The following is a 15,556-nucleotide window of genomic DNA, read 5'->3' as shown; positions in this document are numbered from 1 at the left end:
CATTATAATCAAAGAGGTTGATAAAGGAGGTGCTGTTGTCATCATGAACAGGTCTGACTACCAAAAGGAGGCTGCCAGACAACTCTCCAATACCAAATTTTACAGGCTACTTCCCTCAGATCCCACTGAGGAATACACTAAGAAACTGCACCATGTACTCAGGACACTCCCTACACTAACACCAGAACAAATCAACATACCCTTAGAGCCCCGACAAGGGATATTCTATCTACTACCCAAGATCCACAAACCCGGAAATCCTGGATGCCCCATCATCTCGGGCATTGGAACTCTCACTGAAGGACTGTCTGGATATGTGGACTCTCTGCTCAGACCCTACGCCACCAGCACTCCCAACTATCTCCGTGACACTACTGATTTCCTGAGGAAACTACAATGCATTGGTGACCTTCCAGAAAACACCATCCTAGCCACCATGGATGTAGAGGCTCTCTACACAAACATCCCACACACTGATGGAATACAAGCTGTCAGGAACAGTATCCCTGATGATGCCACAGCACAACTGGTTGCTGAGCTCTGTGCCTTTATCCTCACACACAACTATTTCAAATTTGATGACAATATATATCTCCAGATCAGTGGCACCGCTATGGGCACCCGCATGGCCCCACAATATGCCAATATTTTTATGGCCGACCTGGAACAACGCTTCCTCAGCTCCCGTCCACTCACACCCCTTCTCTACCTATGCTACATTGATGACATCTTCATCATCTGGACCCATGGGAAGGAGACTCTGGAAAAATTCCACCACGATTTCAACAGCTTCCACCCCTCCATCAACCTCAGCCTGGACCAATCTACACGGGAGGTCCACTTCCTAGACACCACGGTGCTAATAAGTGATGGTCACATTAACACCACCCTATACCGAAAACCTACCAACCGCTATGCCTACCTTCATGCCTCCAGCTTCCATCCCGGACACACCACAAGATCCATTGTCTATAGCCAAGCACTGAGGTACAACCGTATCTGCTCTAACCCCGCAGACAGAGACCAACACCTAGAAAATCTCCACCAAGCATTCTCAAAACTACAGTACCCGCATGAGGAAATAAGGAAACAGATCAACAGAGCCAGACGTGTACCCAGAAGCCTCCTACTGCAAGACAAACCCAAGAAAGAAACCAACAGGACTCCACTGGCCATCACATACAGTCCCCAGGTAAAGCCCCTCCAACGCATCATCAGGGATCTACAACCCATCCTGGACAATGATCCCACACTTTCACAGGCCCTGGGTGGCAGGCCAGTCCTCGCCCACAGACAACCTGCCAACCTGAAGCATATTCTCACCAGTAACTGCACACCGCACCATAGTAACTCTAGCTCAGGAACCAATCCATGCAACAAACCTTGATGCCAACTCTGCCCACATATCTACACCAGCAACACCATCACAGGACCTAACCAGATCAGCCACACCATCACCGGTTCATTCACCTGCACATCCACCAATGTAATATATGCCATCATATGCCAGCTATGCCCTTCTGCTATGTACATCGGCCAAACTGGACAGTCTCTAAGGAAAAGGATAAATGGACACAAATCAGCTATTAGGAATGGCAATATACAAAAACCTGTAGGAGAACACTTCAACCTCCCTGGCCACACAATAGCAGATCTTAAGGTGGCCATCCTCCAGCAAAAAAACTTTAGGACCAGACTTCTAAGAGAAACTGCTGAGCTTCAGTTCATTTGCAAATTTGACACCATCAGTTTAGGATTAAACAAAGACTGTGAATGGCTTGCCAACTACAGAACCAGTTTCTCCTCCCTTGGTTTTCACACCTCAACTGCTAGAACAGGGCCTCATCCTCCCTGATTGATCTAACCTCGGTATCTCTAGCTTCCTTCTTGCTTGCTTATATTTACCTGCCCCTGGAAATTTCCACTCTTGCATCCGACGAAGTGGGCATTCACCCACGAAAGCTCATGCTGCAAAACGTCTGTTAGTCTATAAGGTGCCACAGGATTCTTTGCAGTATTTAGCAACAGTCACACCATGATTTGAAGGTTTACATTTTTAATATGGTGACAGCATGTTGCAAGTTTCATTATAAACTGAAATATAACCGCATGCACTTCTGTTCATTGTGTAAACTTCCTTTTCAAGCACATGGCATTAGACAATTACTTATATGAATATCAGCTGTCTTAAAGGAATATGGAGTATAGCGTACTTTCAACAGCTTTTAAAATCAGTTGAAAAATGAGGACAAAGATCATTTTAGGGGGAGTTTCTTCAGTTGATATGTAGATGATTTTCATGCATAACACCCTTTTGTGTAAATTGCAGTTACTAAAGTAAATCCCCTGGAAATCAAAAGGCCAATAAAACTTTTGTAGGTAAATAGTTTTGAGGATCTGTTTTTCCATTAAAAAAAGATGCACTTTTTGGATTGATCCTCAGTCTTGCAGTTTTCAATCAGCCATACCACAGAATGCAGCTACTTAAATAGATGCAGTTCACAAAAAATGTTAAAGAAAATATTTTATCATTCCACCAAGCCCTGCTATCCTTAGTCTCAAGAAGCCCCTAGATGCAAGTACTACTTAATGGGAAGAAGGGTGGTAGAATTGGGTTCAAAGTAGCTTATGCTTCATATATTTAAACAGCTTCAATGCTAAGGCTTCTGGCAGCAAAGAAATCACCTCAAGGAAACTATGGTGTATCTCCCAGGTTGAATCTTATGAGCATTTTCATGGCACAGAATAACAAAAGGTTTTCCAAATATCCTGTGCTTTAACAATAAGTTTTTTATCTTAAAATATCCCATTAAAAGCTGTGTTAAAAATAGTCATTATTTGCAACTGTTCTCTCCCCAGACTATGCAACACTGGGGCCTATCTCCAAAGCAGTGCCCAGTGATCGCAGGGTGTGGCTCACAGAGGGGGCAGCTACAGATCTGAGTGTGGTTCCCTGGTTCTTGGGTCAGTTGTATGCCTTAGGCCCAGGCTGGTGTAGATCACAGCAGGCTTCTGAAGTTCAGTTACCTCTCTTCTGCGTCTTCACTGGCTGGTGAAATGAGGATTAAGCAGATGGAAGAATCTGAAGTGAGAGCAGCTGGGGCCTCCTTAGGGAGCTTTTGGGCTCTCAGAGGATGTCCCATCGGTGGGAGGTGAGCGCTCCTTCTTCTCTTGATCCACTTTAACTACTGCCATGACCAGTGCTTAATTTGCCTTAACCCAACTGTTGTAATGAAGAAAGCTCAGGTACAGATTTCTTCCATGCCGTAGCTCTAGCCACGGTCTTTTTTCGACATAGTGGGCTAAATTGTGGCCTGGCTTACACAGTGGAGTAAGTGGGTGAAAGCAGTGCTTAATTTGTAATAGAAGAGAGGCCAGAGCTCAAGCAATTTTTTACTTTCATAACTGACACAGCAAGCCCAGAGATGCTGGGACTGTGAACTGCCAAGCCCTGGCAAGTCCTGGCACAAATTAAGCACTGAGTGTATGTCACCTCCTGACTCCCTTGTGATTCCACAGGTACAAAAAGAGGAGAGTAGGCTCTGCAGACCTTCCACATTCCCCTGCTCGTGGGCGGGAGTGGTTAGGGACAGGGCAGAGCCTTGGCGTTGCCTCACACAATGTGCCGGCTTGCAGAGTTACACTAGTGCTCTAGAGGAAGTAGGCTGTGCTAGGTTTAGGCCTAGGCTGGGCATTTTCCCCTTGAAGCAGGGGAGACCAGTAGGAAGTGGTAGAATGTGGCTCAAAAACAGTCTGCCTCCCAGTCTGCTCCAGAGGGAATAGAACGATGCACTACCCCTTGCTTGTGGCTTATAGTTCATTGTTCAACCCAAAGGTAGTTATTTGCAAATTTTTCTAAGTCAAATGCTAGTAATTATTATTGTTTGAGTACTCATCTCTTCAGTTAGTAAAACTGTTTCATTCAGTTAAATTGCAATATATCAATGCATAACTGTAATAGTTTCATGAATCTTATCCCTCTGCTGCAAGGCAGTTTGATTGTCTACATGCAGCAGTTCCTTGTGATTACATCCATTGATTTATCTTTCCTTAAAATGCTCTTAAGATGTCAGTTCTGTATATTAGCACTACTGCAGCTATTAGCACTTTCAGTCTTGCTTGTACACCAGCCAAGGAATGTGGGTTATTGCTGAGATATGACTCACTTTCTGGTTTATCTTTCTATTTTAATATTTCTGCAACTGCTTGTAATTTTATCTCTATGGATTCCTCACAAAGGGAACTTTTTAGTGGTGGACGTGATTAATTATCTTTGCATGTACAGATATAAAGAGTACCAGACAATTGATGTCCTGTGTGAAATTTTCTGACAAAACAACCAAAGCCATTAGCATATTTTTAACCGGACAGAGCCAAATTCTTCCCTCAGATATGTGCCTGCAGCTCCCACTGAAGTCAACAGGAGTCGTGTGTGTTAAGGTGAAATTTGACTCCTTATTTAATTGTTAGTGATAATCAGCTGTAAGTGATTTTGTAACTTTACCACTCTAGCTGTTTAATTTTCACTCAGGGCTTTATGATGATACTAGTTTTATGTACAAAGGGAGACTTAATTTTGGCAAAATCATTTCAAATGGTTCTAGAAAATGAAAACTATTCAGTTTCAAAACTCAAAAGGATGACTTATTTAGCAGTATGTGTCAGAAAGCCTATAGACTGCTTTCACAGGAGTCCTCAGAATTACAGAGACAAGTAAAACATAGGTGCCTAATCCTTTCTGCCCATCTCTGGTGGCTGAAATTTTCTTCTTTTACTACAAATCTAGCTTTCCCTGCAGCACACAGAAGGAAAATTAGATGTTCTGCATTATCTCTGTTATTGTCCTGGAGAGCAAATATTCACATGAGGTTTGTGATCTAGCTCCAAGTCTCAGGAATTGAATTAAACTGGTATAGCCAATATGCCCTACTGGCACTTCTTGCTGACCTGATGTTTGAGTGCCATTAGAAATATGTCAGACTTTTCCTTCCCCCTCTGTCTCTGGTCGAACTCTCGCTCCACTCCCTCTCTGCCTCCTTCCCATGAGCACAATTTGTACTTGTGCTGGGCCTAAATGCACAGCCAGCAGTTTCTTGTCTATTCAGATTTGCAACATTGCTATAAAGGTTTAAGCATTACCATGGGATCACACAGGCCTGGACTGGGACACTGAGAACTTGCCAAATAGGCAGCCATTCTCTTGGATGTGCCAACTGTGGATTGGTAACTAGAATGATCAGAATTACTATTTATTCTGCTGACTGCTTAGTGGCCTGAGACGTTTATGGAAGAGGAGAGTGAATAAGAATCTTGGTTTAACTCTTTCTCTTCTAGGAAGAAAAGTTCCCTCCTCTGAGGAGATGCAAGGAAATGGACAGTTCCTGTGGCCTCGACAGCCAGCTCCAAAATCTTTGTCTCGAAAGGACAAAGGAGAAAATGGACTGAAGGGAAAGGTGAGTTGAATTGAACCGGTCTACATCAGCCATCCTCCTCAAATACGTGGTGTGACCTATATTCCCGCGAAATCTCAGCAGCTCCAAAACAGAGATGGGTTTGGGTACACTCACTCCTCTGGCTGAACTTTCATTGTGTTTGGTTTTGGTGAATCAAGTTCATTATAAATAATTCCCACATGTGGTATGATATCTAAATACACACATTCCCGTCAAAATGGAGTCAAGATACTATTACCCCAATGTAGCTGTGTCTAGTTTCTGTAATCTGTCGAAATGTGGGTCAAAAGTTAGTGTGTCAGCTTTAAATCATGGGGAAGGTTTAATCTTTGTGCTGAGAGATGATTAATTGTTCTGCTAATTGTGACTGTGGGGTATATATATCAGAATTCTTATTTGCCCTATTCAAGCACTTCCAAACAGCAATCGGAAGTCCCTCAGCCTGTTCAGTTACCTATCAATCTCTAAGCATTTCTAAAAGGACCATCTCTGTAACATTTGAGACAGAAATCTGTTTGCAGCTCATCAGCTCCAGCACATTACGAGATGGGAAGATTGCATCTAGTAATCAGCTAAAACAGTATTTAAGTGCAAAATGTGAATCTTTGGTTGCCCCTTTAGTGCAGCTTTCCACTGCTCAGCAGCTCCAAGCAGATGGAGTCAGGCCCATTGTTGCTTACTGATTTCCATCAGTGTAGAGCTGTTTCAAATAGCTGCTTATGACAAAATAAATGGCATCCATCAGAAAAGCTGTCACAGGTGATGTAACAAATATACAGAGACAGAATGTGCCTCCTTATTTACGATGGGTAGTATCTTACTGCATGCATTTTTTAATTGCTCTCTGAGGCAGGGACTGTCACTTATTATGTGTTTGTACAACGCTTAGCTCAGTGGGACCCAACCGACTTGTGGTATTTAGACCAGGTCTACACTAAAAAGTTAGGTTGACCCAGCTGTGTAACTCAGGGGTGTGAAAAATCCACACTTTCAGTTGACCTAACCACCCTTCCCCCCCACCCACCCCCCACACACACCCGTATAACCCAACCTTATTACCTAGTTACTGCCTCTAGGTAGAACTCCTAGAACTCTTCCCACTGGAGCCTTAGGCTCTAACACATTATCGGAGTGCTCAACCTATGGCCCACAGGCTGTACACGGCCCACCAGAGTATTTCATAAGACCCATGGCCTGCTTCAACACAATATACTAACGGCTGATTCATTAGCATTTTGTTGTCATGTTTACACACTGTGTAAACAGGTTGGTTCTATGTACAGCATGTCTATCTAAATATATATGAAACAAGATGAACTTAAAATATAAATCAATACAGGTGACTTTAAGTCTTACTAAGATATGCAGAATCTGTTTGGCCTACACAAGGTTGTGCTTAGGTTTATGTGGCCCTCCTGTGTAATAAGGTTGGGCATTAATTAATAAGTAGTACTACAATTAGTCATGGACTAAGATGGCAAAATCTGACCCATAGTAACATCAAACATGCAATATGATACTGCCAGTAACTGCTGTTAGAAACCTCTCTGTACACTGCATAAGGAAAATGTTCCTTTTTAAATATGTCTGGAGTCCCAATAATATCTATTATCATTAAGACCCTGATCCTGTACTCCTTGCACAGTTTGAGAATTTGCAGGTACATAAGAATGCAAGATTGGGCCCAAAGTAACCTACCACAAACCTCGGGATTTTAACAAATTGTATCTGAAGAACACATTCACATATACAATACCAAGATGATATTTATACTGGATTTTCTATTACTTGGATCTCACTGAAGTTACCACAACAAAGTTCCATGGTACAATGTGGCATTTGCAAGAATAATCCTAACAATACCAGTGAATTCCTTTAAAGGGGTAAAACATTGATCACCATACCTAACTTCCAAATTCCACATGAATACTAGTCATGTCTTTGTAGAAAATTATTCAATAAAAGCTTTATAACTATTTCTTTGTGGAAATACTTCTGTTTCTGTGTAAGACACTGTGATAGAGCAGTTCACCTTTGGTAACTGTAGCAATTTTTTCCATCCTAGACAAACCTCATAGAAGGTTATTATTTTGCCATTCATAAGCTGACAAATACAGAAATGAGTACAAAATGGCTTGATTCAGTTAAAGAAACACTTACTGGACTGTAAGAAAATACAGATCAATGCAAATGTACTGATTAATTTCATTATACATATCTGAATATTTCCTGCATTTTCAGTACCTGTATTTATGGAAGTCTCCATCTGATGCTTAGGCTCCAAAAGAAGTGTCTGTGCTACACTTTTAAAATATTTTTAAAAGAATAAAACCCAAAAGCTTTCTATAGAGTCACAGCCTTTTTGTCAAGTCAGAAAAGGTTCAGTCTGTCCTCATGGAAACATTTACTATGACCACCAAGATGGGAGTCCATTTCCAATGTCTCCGGGAATTACACACATCCTTTAAATTGACTGACAGATTTGAAATAAATTGTGCAATTTTCTTTTTTTTTTTAATTTGGAAATATATTATTTTTAACATTAAAGTAATTTCTGGGCACTGAGCAACAGTTGGAATCTTCCCTTCTCTGACTGGTAAAAGAACTGGGGAACAAACTTTTTTTTTTATGCATAAGCTTAAATTTTAAAAAATGACAAGGTAATTTTGTGGGTTCAGCTTCGGCCACTTTAAAAGGAGCCTGATTGTCAGAAATGCACAGCGCCCACAGTGCTGAACACCAGGCCCTTTTTGAAGTGGACACCCCAAAATTGGGCACCTTATATCACTAATCACTTGTTAAAATTTGAGCCACAATATATATCCATGTTGGAGCAAGCATCAGTAGTTACTTTCAGATGGAAAATGCAACAAGCTGATTTCAATGAAAGCAGAGATGCAAAATATATGTAGTTGAAAATGTCCATTAGTGATTGATCCAATAATCCCACCTAATTTGCAGCATTTAAGACTTCCCAATTCTCTTTTGACTCTAAGTGCAGGAAAATTTGCAGCTTTCCACATTCTGAGTAGTCTGTTTTCTTTATAGTAATGAATGCACTTAAATGTAGCTGACAGGTGATAAGAATAGCTACTAAGCATCCCTAATCCCTAACTTTTTTTCTCATCTTCCCCTGTGCAATCACAAAACACAGATTATGCCTTAGGGCCCAATGCTGCTCCCAATGGAGTCATTGACTAAACTTCGGCGGCTTCAGTAGGAGTAGGATCTCAGCCTCATTCCTGAAGTGTCATTGTAATATATCTGACAAACACAGGCATATCTTTGAGAATAAGGCTATCTGCATATTTGTGAGGGACTGTATGATGGCTGGCTAGGGATTGTTACTAAATCCCATTCGGGAACTCAAATCAGTGAGGCAGGAGAATTTATTGCAGACCTTGGGACCAGTGAACAAATCCAGACAAGTACCACCCGCTGGGGTGAATTGCATATACTGGCGCCATTCTGTGAGGTGGTGCAGTTACCCCAGAAGTATGAAAGGCATCACTCACGAAACTGAGCATTTGTTTACCAGTTTATCTACTTCACATTATTATTAATATGTTGTCCAGTGGCACCTAGGAACCTCACTCATGAATCACAATGGCACTGTACAAACAGATAACAAAAAGACAGATGCTGCCACAAAGAGCTTACAGTCTAAGTAATCATCTCTCTCAGACTAAAATTTAGTTTCTTCATCTCAATAGTTCCCAGGTGTTGCACAGAACATGATGAGAGCTCTGTCTTTTCAGCAGAAACAATAGGAACAGGCATAGATTGTTTCTAAACGGTAACCTACCAATTCTGCTTAAACAACTTGGAAGAGAAAGAATGATGGTGGCTCTGTTTAAATTGACTACATTAGAAAAAACAAAGTAGTAAACTACATGGCAAAAGTAAAGAGGAAATGTCTAGCTGCTTTTCCATTTAAGGCATGGCATCACTGCTGTATATTTAATCAGCTAGATAATAAATTAATAATAATAATTATTTACAGACTCAGAAACAGTAAGTTCCTTAAAGGGTTTAGAAATGGAAAGAATAGCCCTTATGATAGTAGTAATGTTTAGGATTAAGCTAATTCTTTGAGTTGATTCTGCTGAAATATATACCATAATTGCAATTACTCCATCACATACTTTTTCTATAATTCCTTTCACATTGTTATTGATCTTCAGGAATTTTGGTGTAAATGGAAGTTTCTTTCCTCATCAATCCTTCAGAGACATTCCAATACTTGTGCCTGATCCTTCCAGGCATTATGGGGTTCCTGGGACATGCTGAGTGTCCTCAAATCCACATTCTTCTCTAAGGCAACTTGATTGCAGTGGGAGCTGAGGACACTCAGCACCTTGGAGGACTGAGACCTACACTTAAAACACTACAGCAGCACAGCTGCATCAGTGCCACTGTAGTGCTTCAGTGTAGAAACTTAGTACAGTGACTACCATTGCTGTAATTAATCCATCTCCCTGACAGGCAATAGTGAGGTTGACGGAAAGAATTCTTCTGGGTCTTAGGTTGGCTTAACTACATCGCTCAAGGGTGTGGATTTTTCATACCCCAGAGCGATGTAGCTGAGTCGATCTAATTTTTTAGTATAGACCTGGCCTTAGTAACTGCAAAATCACATATATCTGTTTATAGTGTTAATGAACGAATCAGGAAGGAACAGAATTCTTTTAGAAAGGAGAGATTTTTCTATTCAAGTATTAATATATTGGTGACAATACAAAACCCAATTCTGCATTACTTGCATACTCCAAATTCCCAGTGACTTAAAGGAAGTTTGGAATACTCATGGTATGCTGGATGAAGCATAAAGATTGGAAAGGTCTTCCAGAAAGCATGCATGACTCAAGCAGGTTTGGTTAAAATATTACAATTCTTCTTGTATTATAGTATTTATTCTACTAACTTCTAAAGAATCATGAAGCCAGAGTAGTTCTAGAAAGGAACCAACTGAGTGGGTTTTCAATTGGACTAAAAGTTGCTGCTTCTTATGTAGATATTTAGTTAACTGTTTCCCAAATTAGGTTTGTGCAGCTATTTTGGGCAAAATTCACTGGGCACCTCAGTCTGAGCCACACCAACACCCAGTTAATGAGGTGTAGCCTATACCCTTACACATCACATCTGAATTTTGCTCACTTTTGAATCTGAGGGAATATAATTTTGTGTAATCTATATGCTAAAGATCCAGAAGAGAAGACTTTAGGGTGAAAGCAACTAATAAGAGGTGTTATTTAAGAAAGGTTACCTCTTACTGCAGGAGAACTATGCTGCCAAGTCTCCGCAGCCCATACCTTTCCCCAAAACTTCCCCTCAGACAGGTTCCTACAGCACAGATGCGGTGCTTAGCAAAGTTAACACTGACTCTATGAGTATATTAAGTTAGCTCTGGAATCTCCATGGGGCTAGTGGTGGAAGAATTATGCTTGACTTCCCCAGTTCCACCCTACACCACCTCTGACCCAGCCCACCCCTCCTATAGGCAGATACCTATTCCCACAGAAGAGCTTCCACAAGATATCGGGTGGATGCCACAGAGGTGGCGCTGCCCACTTTTGCACTCCCTGATGAGGATCTGCGGGGTTTTCGTCCTGTGAAGGTAGAAGAGATGATACGGCCTGCAAAAAACCTAAAATTCCAATGTTTGATATTGTCAAGGATATTATCTTAGATTCTCTATTAAGTTCAGTCCTGTATAGATACTCACTGGAGTGTGCTTTTCCTAATCTGGCTGAGTCCCTGTGGAGCCTGTAAAGTGTCAGTGATCACTATACTAACATTTTAATAAGTGCTTTGCACAGTCTTAATATAGCATTCATTAATACAACCTAAAGCACAAACATTTACCAGCTGTTTTATTCAGGTACTTCAGACAAAGTCTGGGTTTCATTTTAGATGCTCAATAACCACATGGAGCATCATTAAATCCTGTATCTGAATTCTAAAAGCAGCACTTAGGGAAATAAATACCCATTTTATGTGCTCATGTGTCAATTTGAGTAGACAGGGTGAGTATGGACATCCTATTCAGAAACTTATATTTGAAAAGTGGGCCCAGAGGGTGAAAAAACAAATTGCATACTATATCTTGCATTGGATACAGGCCTTGCATATCTTTAATAAGACAGGCAAATTGCCTATCACTGAAGTGCATATAGGTCTATTATTCCATCACCTTTTCAGTTATATTTCCTTTTAGCCTTCTATTTGATATGCATCAAAACTCTCCTTCAACAAACTGTCTCTGAATGTCAGTAAAGTATTATGCAAATACATTGAGCTGTTCCGCTCTCTCAGGTACACACTGCACATGTTTTATTATAAAATGCCATCACTTGAAAGGCATTGTGGTCCTGTGGAATGAACACTTCAGGATTTTGCATGGTGCTGTGGAACACCACACATGGAGGGTATGTCTTGATAGGCAAAAAGGGTGTGTGTTTCAACAGAATTAGTTTAACAGATTGAAAAGAAGCATTACAATGCAGGCTAACCAGTTTGAAGCCATGTTAGCTGGCCATGGTGTAGGCCCCACACTAGGTTACAACAGGACTTTAAAAGTGTTAGACTGCATCTCACAGGGCTTTTGCTTAAAATGATTGAAAATGAGGCCTAAGCACACAAGGGCTTTCAGTGAGATTTAAGTGTACAGAAGATTGTGCTGCCCTGTGTGTGGAGTGAATTTCACACACAGACTGCAAACCTTGTCCCCTGGGTCTCACTGAAAAGGATGGCTTGTTTGAAACTGTATCAGAGGGGTAGCCGTGTTAGTCTGGATCTGTAAAAGCAACAAAGAATCCTGTGGCACCTTATAGACTAACAGACGTTCTGCAGCATGAGCTTTCGTGGGTGAATACCCACTTCTTCAGATGCAAGAAGAAATGGGTATTCACCCACGAAAGCTCATGCTGCAGAACGTCTGTTAGTCTATAAGGTGCCACAGGATTCTTTCTTGTTTGAAACTGTGGTTTTTAGTTTCATTAAATACTTACGTTCTTTCAAGATTTTCCTTGGACTGATAGTGATTCTCATCTCTTGGAAAGATGACTTGCTGCAGGAAGAGCTATTTCTGCTTAGAGTTCTAACACAGAAAAGCAAAAATGATATGCCCAACATGTTAGTTTTGTCTCCAAGCCCTGCTTCTTGCTTTTCCCACAAGGGGGAGCTAATTGGATTACTGTGTATTATGCTCCCTATACTGTTCCACAGAGCAGGTTTTTGGGGTAGGACGGAAGGCTTTTTTCCTCTGAAGCAAGATCAAATATACAGGCACTTCCATCAAATCCATTGTTCTTTGTGAAAGTTCTTTGACTCACTTAAATAATGCATACCATGTGATTTGCAAGTTGCTACCTTACACATAGAGTTTTACTCAGTGATATGCACCTCTCACCCCAAAATGAAGTGCTTTCTACTTACAGAAAGGGTAATTCTACTGTAAGTGAGATAGCATGAGATCAGTGCTAACTGGGTGATGGTTTGCTGTTCAAATTAAAATTTTGGTCATTACTAGTTGCTGAAAATAGTCTATGCATCTTCACATCTCCAAAAAGTGGCTAATATCTCATGCTTACCTTGAAAAAACCTGTACCTGATTCACCATTCTTAATCCATTTCTATGCCAGTGTAACTCCATTAAAAATAATTACTCTTCTAGCTCATCTCTTTATTTCTCTTTTCTCAGTTATTACTAAACATTTAGTAAGATTTCACTAAGGATTTATCTGCAACTGTTCCTTACCTGACATCAACCTCAGTTTACAGCATCACAGCTCATGGCTGTATACCAGATTTGAAGTAAACAGAGGTTAAGGCATCCGTCTTCACAGAGAATTATAATTTTAAGTTTGAAATAAGCAGCAGGAGAGTATGAACTCTTTAAGAATCAAAAGATCCTGCTTTAATACAAGTATTTGTTCAGTAATATACAAAACAAGGAATAAGCAAAGTAAAAACTAAGATTATTTTCCTTGTTTTTCTCCATTAAAAATCAATCACTGAAATTCTAGTTCCAGATTCTGTCTTAAAAGGATATATTATCTCCTTGATAGATGTGTATAACTTCTATCATTGGTTTAACTATAACACTATCACTAGGGTAACGATAACAACTCAGGAAAAAGACCTGAGTATCTTTGTGGACAGCTCAATGAAGACCTCTGCCCAATGCCCAGCACTGGCCAAAAATAGCAAACAAAAGTGTTAGGATGTATAAGAAACAGGATAAAGAATAATACTGAATATATCACAATGCAGTTATGTACATCAATGGTACAGCCTTACTTGGCATTTGAGGTTCAGAGATGGACAAGAATTATTAGAGTCATGAAAAAACTTAAAAATTGAGCATCTTTGCCACAGAAATGGATAAAAGGGTGTACAAACCAATGAATAGTTTAAAAAAAGGGGGGCAGGGGGGTAAGTCAGCCACTGCTGTTCACCCATTCTCATAACACAAGAATTAAATTTAAAGGTGGCAAATTTAAAAATGATGAAAGGAAACAGTTTTTTTGTTCAACATTAAATTAGTATGTGGAACTCATTTCTACAAGATATAATTGAATTCAAGAGCTTAGGAGGATTCTACTAAGGATTGGTCAATACAGCGTTAGCAAGAATATACACAATTGTAACAGCAAATATTAATAAACAGGAGTTTTGAATGGGATATAAACCTTCATGCTTCAGGTCATAAGACAACCTCTGATTGTTGGAGGTCAAGAGGAAAACTTTCCTGAGGGCAGGTTATCCATACATATCTCTTGCAGAATTCTTGCACTTTCCTCTGAAACAGCTGGTACATTGTCAGACAGGACCAAGCCCGCTGACAGGAATTCCGAGCCCCAGGGCCAGGACCGTCCTTAGGGGGGCAGGGCCTGGAAGTGATGAATCCGTCACCTCTGGAACTGACCCCACGCCAACCCGCAGGGCCCCCCAAAGTGTGGGGCCCGGCCCCAGAGTGGTCGTGCGCACCTAGGAGTCCTGTGGCCCGCCCAGGGAATTTTAAAAGGGCTCCTGGGCCCTTTTAAATCACTCAGGTCCCTTGGCAATTGCCCTCTTTGCCACCCCCTGTCGGCAGGCCTGGACAGGACACAGAAATAAATGGACCACTTCTCTGTTCCAAAAAGGCAGTTCCTATGGCTCTATCCATGCTAGCAATTATTACTGATATATATTGATTAATAAAATCTACTTGCTTTTAATTCAAGGTTTCAGATTGCTATGTTTTTGTTGACAATAGAAGCAAAATTCCCAATAGTTTAAATAAAATTATGAAATATCTTCGGGCCAGATCCTCTCCTTTGCTCTAACCCCTTTGCACTACTCAGGTAGCACAAGGGCTGTAAATGGCCATTGGCAAAACCACTGGGTGGAGAGGAAATCCCAGCTGGTGTAAAGTTGATGGAGCCAGCTGCTGCCCCACACAGGCAGCGTACTGAGGGAGGGAATTTGGTGGGGTGAGGCAGAGCACTGGCCCTACTATGGTGATCCTCCAGAGGCATAAATTTCAACAGCCTATAGCCTGCTGTAACTTATGTCAGGGCTGGCCCAGTGCAGAATCAGGGAGTCACAGCAGGCTCTGTGAAGCTTCCTCTCCCTCAGCTTCGGGGTGAATCAAACCCATAAACTCGATTTAAACATTGGAAACAAATTACTAGTAAGCTTTCCTGCAGTGAGTACACACCCTCTCCCCGTTTTAGTGTCCACATTTTTCACATGTATTTGCCTGTGTGTAGGTTAGCAACAATAGGCTGCAGGTGTAAAATAGGTTAGTCTATGATATAATTGCTTTTTTCTTTTTTCAAAATGCCATCAATTTTTTCTCTCAGAATATCTGTTATTTCCCAAGGAAAAATAAGCAAGCAAAAGAGACCCCTGGTGGAATTGCAATACAACATATTTGCCAGCTGCAGTCAGCATTCAAGATTCTTCTCTGCTAACTTATCAAACTAAATACTGTAACTTTGAGTCATTTTGCAAGATTGGGTTGTTTCTACTCTGTATTTTTCTCCTAGCCATTGTAATGTTCAAACGGGGGCATTCACTCGGTTTGCTTGTCTCAGCTCCAGTCACAGAGAGAGAGA

General features: G+C 41.0%; 1 protein-coding gene across 3 annotated transcripts in view; it reads right to left on the bottom strand.

The window, feature by feature from the left end:
• The window catches only part of HTR7 (5-hydroxytryptamine receptor 7), a 77,536-nt gene that overhangs the window by 45,940 nt on the left and 16,040 nt on the right, over nt 1-15,556 (bottom strand). The gene's annotated exons all lie outside the window — the stretch shown is intronic.

Source organism: Mauremys reevesii, linkage group 7 (genome assembly GCF_016161935.1).
Source record: "Mauremys reevesii isolate NIE-2019 linkage group 7, ASM1616193v1, whole genome shotgun sequence".
Lineage (NCBI taxonomy): Eukaryota > Metazoa > Chordata > Testudines > Geoemydidae > Mauremys > Mauremys reevesii.
The sequence above is the reverse complement of the archived record's forward strand: the minus strand, read 5'-3'. Positions and strand labels throughout refer to the sequence as shown.